This window comes from Daphnia magna, unplaced genomic scaffold (assembly GCF_020631705.1).
Source record: "Daphnia magna isolate NIES unplaced genomic scaffold, ASM2063170v1.1 Dm_contigs420, whole genome shotgun sequence".
NCBI lineage: Eukaryota > Metazoa > Arthropoda > Branchiopoda > Diplostraca > Daphniidae > Daphnia > Daphnia magna.
Window position 1 is genome coordinate 12,429 of NW_025533310.1, and position 17,627 is coordinate 30,055.

At 39.3% G+C, this 17,627-nt stretch overlaps 35 pseudogenes; all 35 read right to left on the reverse strand.

Annotated features, from left to right (window-relative positions):
- Positions 1-212: 212 nt before the first annotated feature.
- On the reverse strand, positions 213-331 carry LOC123468701 (annotated as a pseudogene).
- A 360-nt stretch (positions 332-691) lies between these two features.
- Positions 692-810, reverse strand: LOC123468702 (annotated as a pseudogene).
- A 359-nt stretch (positions 811-1,169) lies between these two features.
- Positions 1,170-1,288, reverse strand: LOC123468723 (annotated as a pseudogene).
- Positions 1,289-1,647: 359 nt separating this feature from the next.
- LOC123468734 lies at positions 1,648-1,766 on the reverse strand (annotated as a pseudogene).
- A 360-nt stretch (positions 1,767-2,126) lies between these two features.
- Positions 2,127-2,245, reverse strand: LOC123468745 (annotated as a pseudogene).
- Positions 2,246-2,604: 359 nt separating this feature from the next.
- Positions 2,605-2,723, reverse strand: LOC123468756 (annotated as a pseudogene).
- Positions 2,724-3,082: 359 nt separating this feature from the next.
- On the reverse strand, positions 3,083-3,201 carry LOC123468698 (annotated as a pseudogene).
- A 359-nt stretch (positions 3,202-3,560) lies between these two features.
- LOC123468709 lies at positions 3,561-3,679 on the reverse strand (annotated as a pseudogene).
- Positions 3,680-4,038: 359 nt separating this feature from the next.
- On the reverse strand, positions 4,039-4,160 carry LOC123468712 (annotated as a pseudogene).
- Positions 4,161-4,519: 359 nt separating this feature from the next.
- LOC123468715 lies at positions 4,520-4,638 on the reverse strand (annotated as a pseudogene).
- Positions 4,639-5,981: 1,343 nt separating this feature from the next.
- LOC123468716 lies at positions 5,982-6,100 on the reverse strand (annotated as a pseudogene).
- Positions 6,101-6,459: 359 nt separating this feature from the next.
- Positions 6,460-6,578, reverse strand: LOC123468717 (annotated as a pseudogene).
- Positions 6,579-6,937: 359 nt separating this feature from the next.
- On the reverse strand, positions 6,938-7,055 carry LOC123468692 (annotated as a pseudogene).
- Positions 7,056-7,413: 358 nt separating this feature from the next.
- LOC123468718 lies at positions 7,414-7,532 on the reverse strand (annotated as a pseudogene).
- A 361-nt stretch (positions 7,533-7,893) lies between these two features.
- On the reverse strand, positions 7,894-8,012 carry LOC123468719 (annotated as a pseudogene).
- Positions 8,013-8,371: 359 nt separating this feature from the next.
- On the reverse strand, positions 8,372-8,490 carry LOC123468720 (annotated as a pseudogene).
- Positions 8,491-8,849: 359 nt separating this feature from the next.
- LOC123468721 lies at positions 8,850-8,968 on the reverse strand (annotated as a pseudogene).
- A 359-nt stretch (positions 8,969-9,327) lies between these two features.
- LOC123468722 lies at positions 9,328-9,446 on the reverse strand (annotated as a pseudogene).
- A 359-nt stretch (positions 9,447-9,805) lies between these two features.
- Positions 9,806-9,924, reverse strand: LOC123468724 (annotated as a pseudogene).
- Positions 9,925-10,284: 360 nt separating this feature from the next.
- LOC123468725 lies at positions 10,285-10,403 on the reverse strand (annotated as a pseudogene).
- Positions 10,404-10,764: 361 nt separating this feature from the next.
- LOC123468726 lies at positions 10,765-10,883 on the reverse strand (annotated as a pseudogene).
- Positions 10,884-11,243: 360 nt separating this feature from the next.
- Positions 11,244-11,362, reverse strand: LOC123468727 (annotated as a pseudogene).
- A 361-nt stretch (positions 11,363-11,723) lies between these two features.
- Positions 11,724-11,842, reverse strand: LOC123468728 (annotated as a pseudogene).
- Positions 11,843-12,202: 360 nt separating this feature from the next.
- LOC123468729 lies at positions 12,203-12,321 on the reverse strand (annotated as a pseudogene).
- A 359-nt stretch (positions 12,322-12,680) lies between these two features.
- On the reverse strand, positions 12,681-12,799 carry LOC123468730 (annotated as a pseudogene).
- A 360-nt stretch (positions 12,800-13,159) lies between these two features.
- Positions 13,160-13,278, reverse strand: LOC123468731 (annotated as a pseudogene).
- A 360-nt stretch (positions 13,279-13,638) lies between these two features.
- LOC123468732 lies at positions 13,639-13,757 on the reverse strand (annotated as a pseudogene).
- Positions 13,758-14,116: 359 nt separating this feature from the next.
- On the reverse strand, positions 14,117-14,235 carry LOC123468733 (annotated as a pseudogene).
- A 360-nt stretch (positions 14,236-14,595) lies between these two features.
- Positions 14,596-14,715, reverse strand: LOC123468707 (annotated as a pseudogene).
- A 360-nt stretch (positions 14,716-15,075) lies between these two features.
- On the reverse strand, positions 15,076-15,194 carry LOC123468735 (annotated as a pseudogene).
- A 361-nt stretch (positions 15,195-15,555) lies between these two features.
- Positions 15,556-15,674, reverse strand: LOC123468736 (annotated as a pseudogene).
- A 362-nt stretch (positions 15,675-16,036) lies between these two features.
- On the reverse strand, positions 16,037-16,155 carry LOC123468737 (annotated as a pseudogene).
- Positions 16,156-16,516: 361 nt separating this feature from the next.
- Positions 16,517-16,635, reverse strand: LOC123468738 (annotated as a pseudogene).
- Positions 16,636-16,997: 362 nt separating this feature from the next.
- On the reverse strand, positions 16,998-17,119 carry LOC123468714 (annotated as a pseudogene).
- Positions 17,120-17,485: 366 nt separating this feature from the next.
- Positions 17,486-17,604, reverse strand: LOC123468739 (annotated as a pseudogene).
- Between the last annotated feature and the right edge of the window lie 23 nt (positions 17,605-17,627).

Here is a 17,627-nt window from a genome sequence, read left to right on the forward strand (position 1 = left end):
TTCGCATTTGTTTGTAAAGTCATTGCTAATAAGAAAACAAATCCTAGTTATGTTATTCATGTTTCCAATAACACCTCCATAAGGAAATGCGAGATAAAATATCGATACTCACCACTAGGTAGCGCTAACTGAAACATCAAAACACATCACCAAATGGCAGTAACTAACACTTTGATACAATTGCCCACCGCAGGTGATGATAAAAGGTTTGATGCCAACAGCATCCCGTATTCCCAAGTGGTCACCCTCCTAAGTACTAACGGGACCCGACGCAGCTTAACGGCCGGGAGCCGACGAGACCGGGTTTTTTCTACGTGGTATGGCCGTTGACAGCGTAATGCACGACTGGATCGAATACACTCCAATAATGATTTTCCTACAATAATACCTACACTAGGTTTATTAATTTAAATAATTACTGAAGTTGGACTGGTAACCATCGCGTTTTGTCAACAATTAAATTAATAACTAAATTATTTTCGCATTTGTTTGTAAAGTCATTGCTAATAAGAAAACAAATCCTAGTTGTGTTATTCATGTTTCCAATAACACCTCCATAAGGAAATTGCGAGATAAAATATCGATACTCACCACTAGGTAGCGCTAACTGAAACATCAAAACACATCACCAAATGGCAGTAACTAACACTTTGATACAATTGCCCACCGCAGGTGATGATAAAAGGTTTGATGCCAACAGCATCCCGTATTCCCAAGTGGTCACCCTCCTAAGTACTAACGGGACCCGACGCAGCTTAACGGCCGGGAGCCGACGAGACCGGGTTTTTTCTACGTGGTATGGCCGTTGACAGCGTAATGCACGACTGGATCGAATACACTCCAATAATGATTTTCCTACAATAATACCTACACTAGGTTTATTAATTTAAATAATTACTGAAGTTGGACTGGTAACCATCGCGTTTTGTCAACAATTAAATTAATAACTAAATTATTTTCGCATTTGTTTGTAAAGTCATTGCTAATAAGAAAACAAATCCTAGTTATGTTATTCATGTTTCCAATAACACCTCCATAAGGAAATGCGAGATAAAATATCGATACTCACCACTAGGTAGCGCTAACTGAAACATCAAAACACATCACCAAATGGCAGTAACTAACACTTTGATACAATTGCCCACCGCAGGTGATGATAAAAGGTTTGATGCCAACAGCATCCCGTATTCCCAAGTGGTCACCCTCCTAAGTACTAACGGGACCCGACGCAGCTTAACGGCCGGGAGCTGACGAGACCGGGTTTTTTCTACGTGGTATGGCCGTTGACAGCGTAATGCACGACTGAATCGAATACACTCCAATAATGATTTTCCTACAATAATACCTACACTAGGTTTATTAATTTAAATAATTACTGAAGTTGGACTGGTAACCATCGCGTTTTGTCAACAATTAAATTAATAACTAAATTATTTTCGCATTTGTTTGTAAAGTCATTGCTAATAAGAAAACAAATCCTAGTTATGTTATTCATGTTTCCAATAACACCTCCATAAGGAAATGCGAGATAAAATATCGATACTCACCACTAGGTAGCGCTAACTGAAACATCAAAACACATCACCAAATGGCAGTAACTAACACTTTGATACAATTGCCCACCGCAGGTGATGATAAAAGGTTTGATGCCAACAGCATCCCGTATTCCCAAGTGGTCACCCTCCTAAGTACTAACGGGACCCGACGCAGCTTAACGGCCGGGAGCTGACGAGACCGGGTTTTTTCTACGTGGTATGGCCGTTGACAGCGTAATGCACGACTGGAATCGAATACACTCCAATAATGATTTTCCTACAATAATACCTACACTAGGTTTATTAATTTAAATAATTACTGAAGTTGGACTGGTAACCATCGCGTTTTGTCAACAATTAAATTAATAACTAAATTATTTTCGCATTTGTTTGTAAAGTCATTGCTAATAAGAAAACAAATCCTAGTTATGTTATTCATGTTTCCAATAACACCTCCATAAGGAAATGCGAGATAAAATATCGATACTCACCACTAGGTAGCGCTAACTGAAACATCAAAACACATCACCAAATGGCAGTAACTAACACTTTGATACAATTGCCCACCGCAGGTGATGATAAAAGGTTTGATGCCAACAGCATCCCGTATTCCCAAGTGGTCACCCTCCTAAGTACTAACGGGACCCGACGCAGCTTAACGGCCGGGAGCTGACGAGACCGGGTTTTTTCTACGTGGTATGGCCGTTGACAGCGTAATGCACGACTGAATCGAATACACTCCAATAATGATTTTCCTACAATAATACCTACACTAGGTTTATTAATTTAAATAATTACTGAAGTTGGACTGGTAACCATCGCGTTTTGTCAACAATTAAATTAATAACTAAATTATTTTCGCATTTGTTTGTAAAGTCATTGCTAATAAGAAAACAAATCCTAGTTATGTTATTCATGTTTCCAATAACACCTCCATAAGGAAATGCGAGATAAAATATCGATACTCACCACTAGGTAGCGCTAACTGAAACATCAAAACACATCACCAAATGGCAGTAACTAACACTTTGATACAATTGCCCACCGCAGGTGATGATAAAAGGTTTGATGCCAACAGCATCCCGTATTCCCAAGTGGTCACCCTCCTAAGTACTAACGGGACCCGACGCAGCTTAACGGCCGGGAGCTGACGAGACCGGGTTTTTTCTACGTGGTATGGCCGTTGACAGCGTAATGCACGACTGAATCGAATACACTCCAATAATGATTTTCCTACAATAATACCTACACTAGGTTTATTAATTTAAATAATTACTGAAGTTGGACTGGTAACCATCGCGTTTTGTCAACAATTAAATTAATAACTAAATTATTTTCGCATTTGTTTGTAAAGTCATTGCTAATAAGAAAACAAATCCTAGTTATGTTATTCATGTTTCCAATAACACCTCCATAAGGAAATGCGAGATAAAATATCGATACTCACCACTAGGTAGCGCTAACTGAAACATCAAAACACATCACCAAATGGCAGTAACTAACACTTTGATACAATTGCCCACCGCAGGTGATGATAAAAGGTTTGATGCCAACAGCATCCCGTATTCCCAAGTGGTCACCCTCCTAAGTACTAACGGGACCCGACGCAGCTTAACGGCCGGGAGCTGACGAGACCGGGTTTTTTCTACGTGGTATGGCCGTTGACAGCGTAATGCACGACTGAATCGAATACACTCCAATAATGATTTTCCTACAATAATACCTACACTAGGTTTATTAATTTAAATAATTACTGAAGTTGGACTGGTAACCATCGCGTTTTGTCAACAATTAAATTAATAACTAAATTATTTTCGCATTTGTTTGTAAAGTCATTGCTAATAAGAAAACAAATCCTAGTTATGTTATTCATGTTTCCAATAACACCTCCATAAGGAAATGCGAGATAAAATATCGATACTCACCACTAGGTAGCGCTAACTGAAACATCAAAACACATCACCAAATGGCAGTAACTAACACTTTGATACAATTGCCCACCGCAGGTGATGATAAAAGGTTTGATGCCAACAGCATCCCGTATTCCCAAGTGGTCACCCTCCTAAGTACTAACGGGACCCGACGCAGCTTAACGGCCGGGAGCTGACGAGACCGGGTTTTTTCTACGTGGTATGGCCGTTGACAGCGTAATGCACGACTGAATCGAATACACTCCAATAATGATTTTCCTACAATAATACCTACACTAGGTTTATTAATTTAAATAATTACTGAAGTTGGACTGGTAACCATCGCGTTTTGTCAACAATTAAATTAATAACTAAATTATTTTCGCATTTGTTTGTAAAGTCATTGCTAATAAGAAAACAAATCCTAGTTATGTTATTCATGTTTCCAATAACACCTCCATAAGGAAATGCGAGATAAAATATCGATACTCACCACTAGGTAGCGCTAACTGAAACATCAAAACACATCACCAAATGGCAGTAACTAACACTTTGATACAATTGCCCACCGCAGGTGATGATAAAAGGTTTGATGCCAACAGCATCCCGTATTCCCAAGTGGTCACCCTCCCTAACGGTACTAACGGGACCCGACGCAGCTTAACGGCCGGGAGCTGACGAGACCGGGTTTTTTCTACGTGGTATGGCCGTTGACAGCGTAATGCACGACTGGATCGAATACACTCCAATAATGATTTTCCTACAATAATACCTACACTAGGTTTATTAATTTAAATAATTACTGAAGTTGGACTGGTAACCATCGCGTTTTGTCAACAATTAAATTAATAACTAAATTATTTTCGCATTTGTTTGTAAAGTCATTGCTAATAAGAAAACAAATCCTAGTTATGTTATTCATGTTTCCAATAACACCTCCATAAGGAAATGCGAGATAAAATATCGATACTCACCACTAGGTAGCGCTAACTGAAACATCAAAACACATCACCAAATGGCAGTAACTAACACTTTGATACAATTGCCCACCGCAGGTGATGATAAAAGGTTTGATGCCAACAGCATCCCGTATTCCCAAGTGGTCACCCTCCTAAGTACTAACGGGACCCGACGCAGCTTAACGGCCGGGAGCTGACGAGACCGGGTTTTTTCTACGTGGTATGGCCGTTGACAGCGTAATGCACGACTGAATCGAATACACTCCAATAATGATTTTCCTACAATAATACCTACACTAGGTTTATTAATTTAAATAATTACTGAAGTTGGACTGGTAACCATCGCGTTTTGTCAACAATTAAATTAATAACTAAATTATTTTCGCATTTGTTTGTAAAGTCATTGCTAATAAGAAAACAAATCCTAGTTATGTTATTCATGTTTCCAATAACACCTCCATAAGGAAATGCGAGATAAAATATCGATACTCACCATAACTAGGTAGCGCTAACTGAAACATCAAAACACATCACCAAATGGCAGTAACTAACACTTTGATACAATTGCCCACCGCAGGTGATGATAAAAGGTTTGATGCCAACAGCATCCCGTATTCCCAAGTGGTCACCCTCCTAAGTACTAACGGGACCCGACGCAGCTTAACGGCCGGGAGCCGACGAGACCGGGTTTTTTTTTTTTTAGGGGGGGGGGCGGTGGACAGCGTAATGCACGACTGAATCGAATACACTCCAATAATGATTTTCCTACAATAATACCTACACTAGGTTTATTAATTTAAATAATTACTGAAGTTGGACTGGTAACCATCGCGTTTTGTCAACAATTAAATTAATAACTAAATTATTTTCGCATTTGTTTGTAAAGTCATTGCTAATAAGAAAACAAATCCTAGTTATGTTTTTCATGTTTCAAAAAAAACCCCCATAAGGAAATGCGAGATAAAATATCGATACTCACCACTAGGTAGCGCTAACTGAAACATCAAAACACATCACCAAATGGCAGTAACTAACACTTTGATACAATTGCCCACCGCAGGTGATGATAAAAGGTTTGATGCCAACAGCATCCCGTATTCCCAAGTGGTCACCCTCCTAAGTACTAACGGGACCCGACGCAGCTTAACGGCCGGGAGCTGACGAGACCGGGTTTTTTTTACGGGGTATGGGGTTTTTTCCGTTGACAGCGTAATGCACGAAATCGAACTGACACTCAATAATGATTTTCACTACACTGATGGTTTATTACATTTATTGGTAATTATTAATTTAAAAGTTGGTGGTAACCAAGTTGGGTGGTAACCATCGTGTTTTGTCAACAATTAAATTAATAACTAAATTATTTTCGCATTTGTTTGTAAAGTCATTGCTAATAAGAAAACAAATCCTAGTTATGTTATTCATGTTTCCAATAACACCTCCATAAGGAAATGCGAGATAAAATATCGATACTCACCACTAGGTAGCGCTAACTGAAACATCAAAACACATCACCAAATGGCAGTAACTAACACTTTGATACAATTGCCCACCGCAGGTGATGATAAAAGGTTTGATGCCAACAGCATCCCGTATTCCCAAGTGGTCACCCTCCTAAGTACTAACGGGACCCGACGCAGCTTAACGGCCGGGAGCTGACGAGACCGGGTTTTTTCTACGTGGTATGGCCGTTGACAGCGTAATGCACGACTGAATCGAATACACTCCAATAATGATTTTCCTACAATAATACCTACACTAGGTTTATTAATTTAAATAATTACTGAAGTTGGACTGGTAACCATCGCGTTTTGTCAACAATTAAATTAATAACTAAATTATTTTCGCATTTGTTTGTAAAGTCATTGCTAATAAGAAAACAAATCCTAGTTATGTTATTCATGTTTCCAATAACACCTCCATAAGGAAATGCGAGATAAAATATCGATACTCACCACTAGGTAGCGCTAACTGAAACATCAAAACACATCACCAAATGGCAGTAACTAACACTTTGATACAATTGCCCACCGCAGGTGATGATAAAAGGTTTGATGCCAACAGCATCCCGTATTCCCAAGTGGTCACCCTCCTAAGTACTAACGGGACCCGACGCAGCTTAACGGCCGGGAGCTGACGAGACCGGGTTTTTTCTACGTGGTATGGCCGTTGACAGCGTAATGCACGACTGAATCGAATACACTCCAATAATGATTTTCCTACAATAATACCTACACTAGGTTTATTAATTTAAATAATTACTGAAGTTGGACTGGTAACCATCGCGTTTTGTCAACAATTAAATTAATAACTAAATTATTTTCGCATTTGTTTGTAAAGTCATTGCTAATAAGAAAACAAATCCTAGTTATGTTATTCATGTTTCCAATAACACCTCCATAAGGAAATGCGAGATAAAATATCGATACTCACCACTAGGTAGCGCTAACTGAAACATCAAAACACATCACCAAATGGCAGTAACTAACACTTTGATACAATTGCCCACCGCAGGTGATGATAAAAGGTTTGATGCCAACAGCATCCCGTATTCCCAAGTGGTCACCCTCCAAGTACTAACGGGACCCGACGCAGCTTAACGGCCGGGAGCTGACGAGACCGGGTTTTTTCTACGTGGTATGGCCGTTGACAGCGTAATGCACGACTGAATCGAAAACACCCAATAATGATTTTCCTACAATAATACCTACACTAGGTTTATTAATTTAAATAATTACTGAAGTTGGACTGGTAACCATCGCGTTTTGTCAACAATTAAATTAATAACTAAATTATTTTCGCATTTGTTTGTAAAGTCATTGCTAATAAGAAAACAAATCCTAGTTATGTTATTCATGTTTCCAATAACACCTCCATAAGGAAATGCGAGATAAAATATCGATACTCACCACTAGGTAGCGCTAACTGAAACATCAAAACACATCACCAAATGGCAGTAACTAACACTTTGATACAATTGCCCACCGCAGGTGATGATAAAAGGTTTGATGCCAACAGCATCCCGTATTCCCAAGTGGTCACCCTCCTAAGTACTAACGGGACCCGACGCAGCTTAACGGCCGGGAGCTGACGAGACCGGGTTTTTTCTACGTGGTATGGCCGTTGACAGCGTAATGCACGACTGAATCGAATACACTCCAATAATGATTTTCCTACAATAATACCTACACTAGGTTTATTAATTTAAATAATTACTGAAGTTGGTGACTGGTAACCATCGCGTTTTGTCAACAATTAAATTAATAACTAAATTATTTTCGCATTTGTTTGTAAAGTCATTGCTAATAAGAAAACAAATCCTAGTTATGTTATTCATGTTTCCAATAACACCTCCATAAGGAAATGCGAGATAAAATATCGATACTCACCACTAGGTAGCGCTAACTGAAACATCAAAACACATCACCAAATGGCAGTAACTAACACTTTGATACAATTGCCCACCGCAGGTGATGATAAAAGGTTTGATGCCAACAGCATCCCGTATTCCCAAGTGGTCACCCTCCTAAGTACTAACGGGACCCGACGCAGCTTAACGGCCGGGAGCTGACGAGACCGGGTTTTTTCTACGTGGTATGGCCGTTGACAGCGTAATGCACGACTGAATCGAATACACTCCAATAATGATTTTCCTACAATAATACCTACACTAGGTTTATTAATTTAAATAATTACTGAAGTTGGACTGGTAACCATCGCGTTTTGTCAACAATTAAATTAATAACTAAATTATTTTCGCATTTGTTTGTAAAGTCATTGCTAATAAGAAAACAAATCCTAGTTATGTTATTCATGTTTCCAATAACACCTCCATAAGGAAATGCGAGATAAAATATCGATACTCACCACTAGGTAGCGCTAACTGAAACATCAAAACACATCACCAAATGGCAGTAACTAACACTTTGATACAATTGCCCACCGCAGGTGATGATAAAAGGTTTGATGCCAACAGCATCCCGTATTCCCAAGTGGTCACCCTCCTAAGTACTAACGGGACCCGACGCAGCTTAACGGCCGGGAGCTGACGAGACCGGGTTTTTTCTACGTGGTATGGCCGTTGACAGCGTAATGCACGACTGAATCGAATACACTCCAATAATGATTTTCCTACAATAATACCTACACTAGGTTTATTAATTTAAATAATTACTGAAGTTGGACTGGTAACCATCGCGTTTTGTCAACAATTAAATTAATAACTAAATTATTTTCGCATTTGTTTGTAAAGTCATTGCTAATAAGAAAACAAATCCTAGTTATGTTATTCATGTTTCCAATAACACCTCCATAAGGAAATGCGAGATAAAATATCGATACTCACCACTAGGTAGCGCTAACTGAAACATCAAAACACATCACCAAATGGCAGTAACTAACACTTTGATACAATTGCCCACCGCAGGTGATGATAAAAGGTTTGATGCCAACAGCATCCCGTATTCCCAAGTGGTCACCCTCCTAAGTACTAACGGGACCCGACGCAGCTTAACGGCCGGGAGCTGACGAGACCGGGTTTTTTCTACGTGGTATGGCCGTTGACAGCGTAATGCACGACTGGATCGAATACACTCCAATAATGATTTTCCTACAATAATACCTACACTAGGTTTATTAATTTAAATAATTACTGAAGTTGGACTGGTAACCATCGCGTTTTGTCAACAATTAAATTAATAACTAAATTATTTTCGCATTTGTTTGTAAAGTCATTGCTAATAAGAAAACAAATCCTAGTTATGTTATTCATGTTTCCAATAACACCTCCATAAGGAAATGCGAGATAAAATATCGATACTCACCACTAGGTAGCGCTAACTGAAACATCAAAACACATCACCAAATGGCAGTAACTAACACTTTGATACAATTGCCCACCGCAGGTGATGATAAAAGGTTTGATGCCAACAGCATCCCGTATTCCCAAGTGGTCACCCTCCTAAGTACTAACGGGACCCGACGCAGCTTAACGGCCGGGAGCTGACGAGACCGGGTTTTTTCTACGTGGTATGGCCGTTGACAGCGTAATGCACGACTGAATCGAATACACTCCAATAATGATTTTCCTACAATAATACCTACACTAGGTTTATTAATTTAAATAATTACTGAAGTTGGACTGGTAACCATCGCGTTTTGTCAACAATTAAATTAATAACTAAATTATTTTCGCATTTGTTTGTAAAGTCATTGCTAATAAGAAAACAAATCCTAGTTATGTTATTCATGTTTCCAATAACACCTCCATAAGGAAATGCGAGATAAAATATCGATACTCACCACTAGGTAGCGCTAACTGAAACATCAAAACACATCACCAAATGGCAGTAACTAACACTTTGATACAATTGCCCACCGCAGGTGATGATAAAAGGTTTGATGCCAACAGCATCCCGTATTCCCAAGTGGTCACCCTCCTAAGTACTAACGGGACCCGACGCAGCTTAACGGCCGGGAGCTGACGAGACCGGGTTTTTTCTACGTGGTATGGCCGTTGACAGCGTAATGCACGACTGGATCGAATACACTCCAATAATGATTTTCCTACAATAATACCTACACTAGGTTTATTAATTTAAATAATTACTGAAGTTGGACTGGTAACCATCGCGTTTTGTCAACAATTAAATTAATAACTAAATTATTTTCGCATTTGTTTGTAAAGTCATTGCTAATAAGAAAACAAATCCTAGTTATGTTATTCATGTTTCCAATAACACCTCCATAAGGAAATGCGAGATAAAAATATCGATACTCACCACTAGGTAGCGCTAACTGAAACATCAAAACACATCACCAAATGGCAGTAACTAACACTTTGATACAATTGCCCACCGCAGGTGATGATAAAAGGTTTGATGCCAACAGCATCCCGTATTCCCAAGTGGTCACCCTCCTAAGTACTAACGGGACCCGACGCAGCTTAACGGCCGGGAGCTGACGAGACCGGGTTTTTTCTACGTGGTATGGCCGTTGACAGCGTAATGCACGACTGGAATCGAATACACTCCAATAATGATTTTCCTACAATAATACCTACACTAGGTTTATTAATTTAAATAATTACTGAAGTTGGACTGGTAACCATCGCGTTTTGTCAACAATTAAATTAATAACTAAATTATTTTCGCATTTGTTTGTAAAGTCATTGCTAATAAGAAAACAAATCCTAGTTATGTTATTCATGTTTCCAATAACACCTCCATAAGGAAATGCGAGATATAAATATCGATACTCACCACTAGGTAGCGCTAACTGAAACATCAAAACACATCACCAAATGGCAGTAACTAACACTTTGATACAATTGCCCACCGCAGGTGATGATAAAAGGTTTGATGCCAACAGCATCCCGTATTCCCAAGTGGTCACCCTCCTAAGTACTAACGGGACCCGACGCAGCTTAACGGCCGGGAGCTGACGAGACCGGGTTTTTTCTACGTGGTATGGCCGTTGACAGCGTAATGCACGACTGAATCGAATACACTCCAATAATGATTTTCCTACAATAATACCTACACTAGGTTTATTAATTTAAATAATTACTGAAGTTGGACTGGTAACCATCGCGTTTTGTCAACAATTAAATTAATAACTAAATTATTTTCGCATTTGTTTGTAAAGTCATTGCTAATAAGAAAACAAATCCTAGTTATGTTATTCATGTTTCCAATAACACCTCCATAAGGAAATGCGAGATGAAAATATCGATACTCACCACTAGGTAGCGCTAACTGAAACATCAAAACACATCACCAAATGGCAGTAACTAACACTTTGATACAATTGCCCACCGCAGGTGATGATAAAAGGTTTGATGCCAACAGCATCCCGTATTCCCAAGTGGTCACCCTCCTAAGTACTAACGGGACCCGACGCAGCTTAACGGCCGGGAGCTGACGAGACCGGGTTTTTTCTACGTGGTATGGCCGTTGACAGCGTAATGCACGACTGGAATCGAATACACTCCAATAATGATTTTCCTACAATAATACCTACACTAGGTTTATTAATTTAAATAATTACTGAAGTTGGACTGGTAACCATCGCGTTTTGTCAACAATTAAATTAATAACTAAATTATTTTCGCATTTGTTTGTAAAGTCATTGCTAATAAGAAAACAAATCCTAGTTATGTTATTCATGTTTCCAATAACACCTCCATAAGGAAATGCGAGATAAAAATATCGATACTCACCACTAGGTAGCGCTAACTGAAACATCAAAACACATCACCAAATGGCAGTAACTAACACTTTGATACAATTGCCCACCGCAGGTGATGATAAAAGGTTTGATGCCAACAGCATCCCGTATTCCCAAGTGGTCACCCTCCTAAGTACTAACGGGACCCGACGCAGCTTAACGGCCGGGAGCTGACGAGACCGGGTTTTTTCTACGTGGTATGGCCGTTGACAGCGTAATGCACGACTGGAATCGAATACACTCCAATAATGATTTTCCTACAATAATACCTACACTAGGTTTATTAATTTAAATAATTACTGAAGTTGGACTGGTAACCATCGCGTTTTGTCAACAATTAAATTAATAACTAAATTATTTTCGCATTTGTTTGTAAAGTCATTGCTAATAAGAAAACAAATCCTAGTTATGTTATTCATGTTTCCAATAACACCTCCATAAGGAAATGCGAGATAAAATATCGATACTCACCACTAGGTAGCGCTAACTGAAACATCAAAACACATCACCAAATGGCAGTAACTAACACTTTGATACAATTGCCCACCGCAGGTGATGATAAAAGGTTTGATGCCAACAGCATCCCGTATTCCCAAGTGGTCACCCTCCTAAGTACTAACGGGACCCGACGCAGCTTAACGGCCGGGAGCTGACGAGACCGGGTTTTTTCTACGTGGTATGGCCGTTGACAGCGTAATGCACGACTGAATCGAATACACTCCAATAATGATTTTCCTACAATAATACCTACACTAGGTTTATTAATTTAAATAATTACTGAAGTTGGACTGGTAACCATCGCGTTTTGTCAACAATTAAATTAATAACTAAATTATTTTCGCATTTGTTTGTAAAGTCATTGCTAATAAGAAAACAAATCCTAGTTATGTTATTCATGTTTCCAATAACACCTCCATAAGGAAATGCGAGATAAAATATCGATACTCACCACTAGGTAGCGCTAACTGAAACATCAAAACACATCACCAAATGGCAGTAACTAACACTTTGATACAATTGCCCACCGCAGGTGATGATAAAAGGTTTGATGCCAACAGCATCCCGTATTCCCAAGTGGTCACCCTCCTAAGTACTAACGGGACCCGACGCAGCTTAACGGCCGGGAGCTGACGAGACCGGGTTTTTTCTACGTGGTATGGCCGTTGACAGCGTAATGCACGACTGAATCGAATACACTCCAATAATGATTTTCCTACAATAATACCTACACTAGGTTTATTAATTTAAATAATTACTGAAGTTGGACTGGTAACCATCGCGTTTTGTCAACAATTAAATTAATAACTAAATTATTTTCGCATTTGTTTGTAAAGTCATTGCTAATAAGAAAACAAATCCTAGTTATGTTATTCATGTTTCCAATAACACCTCCATAAGGAAATGCGAGATGAAAATATCGATACTCACCACTAGGTAGCGCTAACTGAAACATCAAAACACATCACCAAATGGCAGTAACTAACACTTTGATACAATTGCCCACCGCAGGTGATGATAAAAGGTTTGATGCCAACAGCATCCCGTATTCCCAAGTGGTCACCCTCCTAAGTACTAACGGGACCCGACGCAGCTTAACGGCCGGGAGCTGACGAGACCGGGTTTTTTCTACGTGGTATGGCCGTTGACAGCGTAATGCACGACTGGAATCGAATACACTCCAATAATGATTTTCCTACAATAATACCTACACTAGGTTTATTAATTTAAATAATTACTGAAGTTGGACTGGTAACCATCGCGTTTTGTCAACAATTAAATTAATAACTAAATTATTTTCGCATTTGTTTGTAAAGTCATTGCTAATAAGAAAACAAATCCTAGTTATGTTATTCATGTTTCCAATAACACCTCCATAAGGAAATGCGAGATAAAATATCGATACTCACCACTAGGTAGCGCTAACTGAAACATCAAAACACATCACCAAATGGCAGTAACTAACACTTTGATACAATTGCCCACCGCAGGTGATGATAAAAGGTTTGATGCCAACAGCATCCCGTATTCCCAAGTGGTCACCCTCCTAAGTACTAACGGGACCCGACGCAGCTTAACGGCCGGGAGCTGACGAGACCGGGTTTTTTCTACGTGGTATGGCCGTTGACAGCGTAATGCACGACTGAATCGAATACACTCCAATAATGATTTTCCTACAATAATACCTACACTAGGTTTATTAATTTAAATAATTACTGAAGTTGGACTGGTAACCATCGCGTTTTGTCAACAATTAAATTAATAACTAAATTATTTTCGCATTTGTTTGTAAAGTCATTGCTAATAAGAAAACAAATCCTAGTTATGTTATTCATGTTTCCAATAACACCTCCATAAGGAAATGCGAGATAAAATATCGATACTCACCACTAGGTAGCGCTAACTGAAACATCAAAACACATCACCAAATGGCAGTAACTAACACTTTGATACAATTGCCCACCGCAGGTGATGATAAAAGGTTTGATGCCAACAGCATCCCGTATTCCCAAGTGGTCACCCTCCTAAGTACTAACGGGACCCGACGCAGCTTAACGGCCGGGAGCTGACGAGACCGGGTTTTTTCTACGTGGTATGGCCGTTGACAGCGTAATGCACGACTGGAATCGAATACACTCCAATAATGATTTTCCTACAATAATACCTACACTAGGTTTATTAATTTAAATAATTACTGAAGTTGGACTGGTAACCATCGCGTTTTGTCAACAATTAAATTAATAACTAAATTATTTTCGCATTTGTTTGTAAAGTCATTGCTAATAAGAAAACAAATCCTAGTTATGTTATTCATGTTTCCAATAACACCTCCATAAGGAAATGCGAGATAAAATATCGATACTCACCACTAGGTAGCGCTAACTGAAACATCAAAACACATCACCAAATGGCAGTAACTAACACTTTGATACAATTGCCCACCGCAGGTGATGATAAAAGGTTTGATGCCAACAGCATCCCGTATTCCCAAGTGGTCACCCTCCTCAAGTACTAACGGGACCCGACGCAGCTTAACGGCCGGGAGCTGACGAGACCGGGTTTTTTCTACGTGGTATGGCCGTTGACAGCGTAATGCACGACTGGATCGAATACACTCCAATAATGATTTTCCTACAATAATACCTACACTAGGTTTATTAATTTAAATAATTACTGAAGTTGGACTGGTAACCATCGCGTTTTGTCAACAATTAAATTAATAACTAAATTATTTTCGCATTTGTTTGTAAAGTCATTGCTAATAAGAAAACAAATCCTAGTTATGTTATTCATGTTTCCAATAACACCTTCCATAAGGAAATGCGAGATAAAATATCGATACTCACCACTAGGTAGCGCTAACTGAAACATCAAAACACATCACCAAATGGCAGTAACTAACACTTTGATACAATTGCCCACCGCAGGTGATGATAAAAGGTTTGATGCCAACAGCATCCCGTATTCCCAAGTGGTCACCCTCCTAAGTACTAACGGGACCCGACGCAGCTTAACGGCCGGGAGCTGACGAGACCGGGTTTTTTCTACGTGGTATGGCCGTTGACAGCGTAATGCACGACTGGATCGAATACACTCCAATAATGATTTTCCTACAATAATACCTACACTAGGTTTATTAATTTAAATAATTACTGAAGTTGGACTGGTAACCATCGCGTTTTGTCAACAATTAAATTAATAACTAAATTATTTTCGCATTTGTTTGTAAAGTCATTGCTAATAAGAAAACAAATCCTAGTTATGTTATTCATGTTTCCAATAACACCTCCATAAGGAAATTGCGAGATGAAAATATCGATACTCACCACTAGGTAGCGCTAACTGAAACATCAAAACACATCACCAAATGGCAGTAACTAACACTTTGATACAATTGCCCACCGCAGGTGATGATAAAAGGTTTGATGCCAACAGCATCCCGTATTCCCAAGTGGTCACCCTCCTAAGTACTAACGGGACCCGACGCAGCTTAACGGCCGGGAGCTGACGAGACCGGGTTTTTTCTACGTGGTATGGCCGTTGACAGCGTAATGCACGACTGAATCGAATACACTCCAATAATGATTTTCCTACAATAATACCTACACTAGGTTTATTAATTTAAATAATTACTGAAGTTGGACTGGTAACCATCGCGTTTTGTCAACAATTAAATTAATAACTAAATTATTTTCGCATTTGTTTGTAAAGTCATTGCTAATAAGAAAACAAATCCTAGTTATGTTATTCATGTTTCCAATAACACCTCCATAAGGAAATTGCGCGAGATAAAATATCGATACTCACCACTAGGTAGCGCTAACTGAAACATCAAAACACATCACCAAATGGCAGTAACTAACACTTTGATACAATTGCCCACCGCAGGTGATGATAAAAGGTTTGATGCCAACAGCATCCCGTATTCCCAAGTGGTCACCCTCCTAAGTACTAACGGGACCCGACGCAGCTTAACGGCCGGGAGCTGACGAGACCGGGTTTTTTCTACGTGGTATGGCCGTTGACAGCGTAATGCACGACTGGATCGAATACACTCCAATAATGATTTTCCTACAATAATACCTACACTAGGTTTATTAAGTTTAAATAATTACTGAAGTTGGACTGGTAACCATCGCGTTTTGTCAACAATTAAATTAATAACTAAATTATTTTCGCATTTGTTTGTAAAGTCATTGCTAATAAGAAAACAAATCCTAGTTATGTTATTCATGTTTCCAATAACATCCTCCATAAGGAAATGCGAGATAAAATATCGATACTCACCACTAGGTAGCGCTAACTGAAACATCAAAACACATCACCAAATGGCAGTAACTAACACTTTGATACAATTGCCCACCGCAGGTGATGATAAAAGGTTTGATGCCAACAGCATCCCGTATTCCCAAGTGGTCACCCTCCTAAGTACTAACGGGACCCGACGCAGCTTAACGGCCGGGAGCTGACGAGACCGGGTTTTTTCTACGTGGTATGGCCGTTGACAGCGTAATGCACGACTGGATCGAATACACTCCAATAATGATTTTCCTACAATAATACCTACACTAGGTTTATTAATTTAAATAATTACTGAAGTTGGACTGGTAACCATCGCGTTTTGTCAACAATTAAATTAATAACTAAATTATTTTCGCATTTGTTTGTAAAGTCATTGCTAATAAGAAAACAAATCCTAGTTATGTTATTCATGTTTCCAATAACACCTTCCATAAGGAAATGCGCGAGATAAAATATCGATACTCACCACTAGGTAGCGCTAACTGAAACATCAAAACACATCACCAAATGGCAGTAACTAACACTTTGATACAATTGCCCACCGCAGGTGATGATAAAAGGTTTGATGCCAACAGCATCCCGTATTCCCAAGTGTGGTCACCCCCCTAAGTCACTAACGGGACCCGACGCAGCTTAACGGCCGGGAGCTGACGAGACCGGGTTTTTTCTACGTGGTATGGCCGTTGACAGCGTAATGCACGACTGGACTGAATCGAATACACTCCCTAATAATGATTTTCCTACAATAATACCTACACTAGGTTTATTAATTTAAATAATTACTGAAGTTGGACTGGTAACCATCGCGTTTTGTCAACAATTAAATTAATAACTAAATTATTTTCGCATTTGTTTGTAAAGTCATTGCTAATAAGAAAACAAATCCTAGTTATGTTATTCATGTTTCCAATAACACCTCCATAAGGAAATGCGAGATAAAATATCGATACTCACCACTAGGTAGCGCTAACTGAAACATCAAAACACATCACCAAATGGCAGTAACTAACACTTTGATACAATTGCCCACCGCAGGTGATGATAAAAGGTTTGATGCCAACAGCATCCCGTATTCCCAAGTGGTCACCCTCCTAAGTACTAACGGGACCCGACGCAGCTTAACGGCCGGGAGCTGACGAGACCGGGTTTTTTCTACGTGGTATGGCCGTTGACAGCGTAATGCACGACTGAATCGA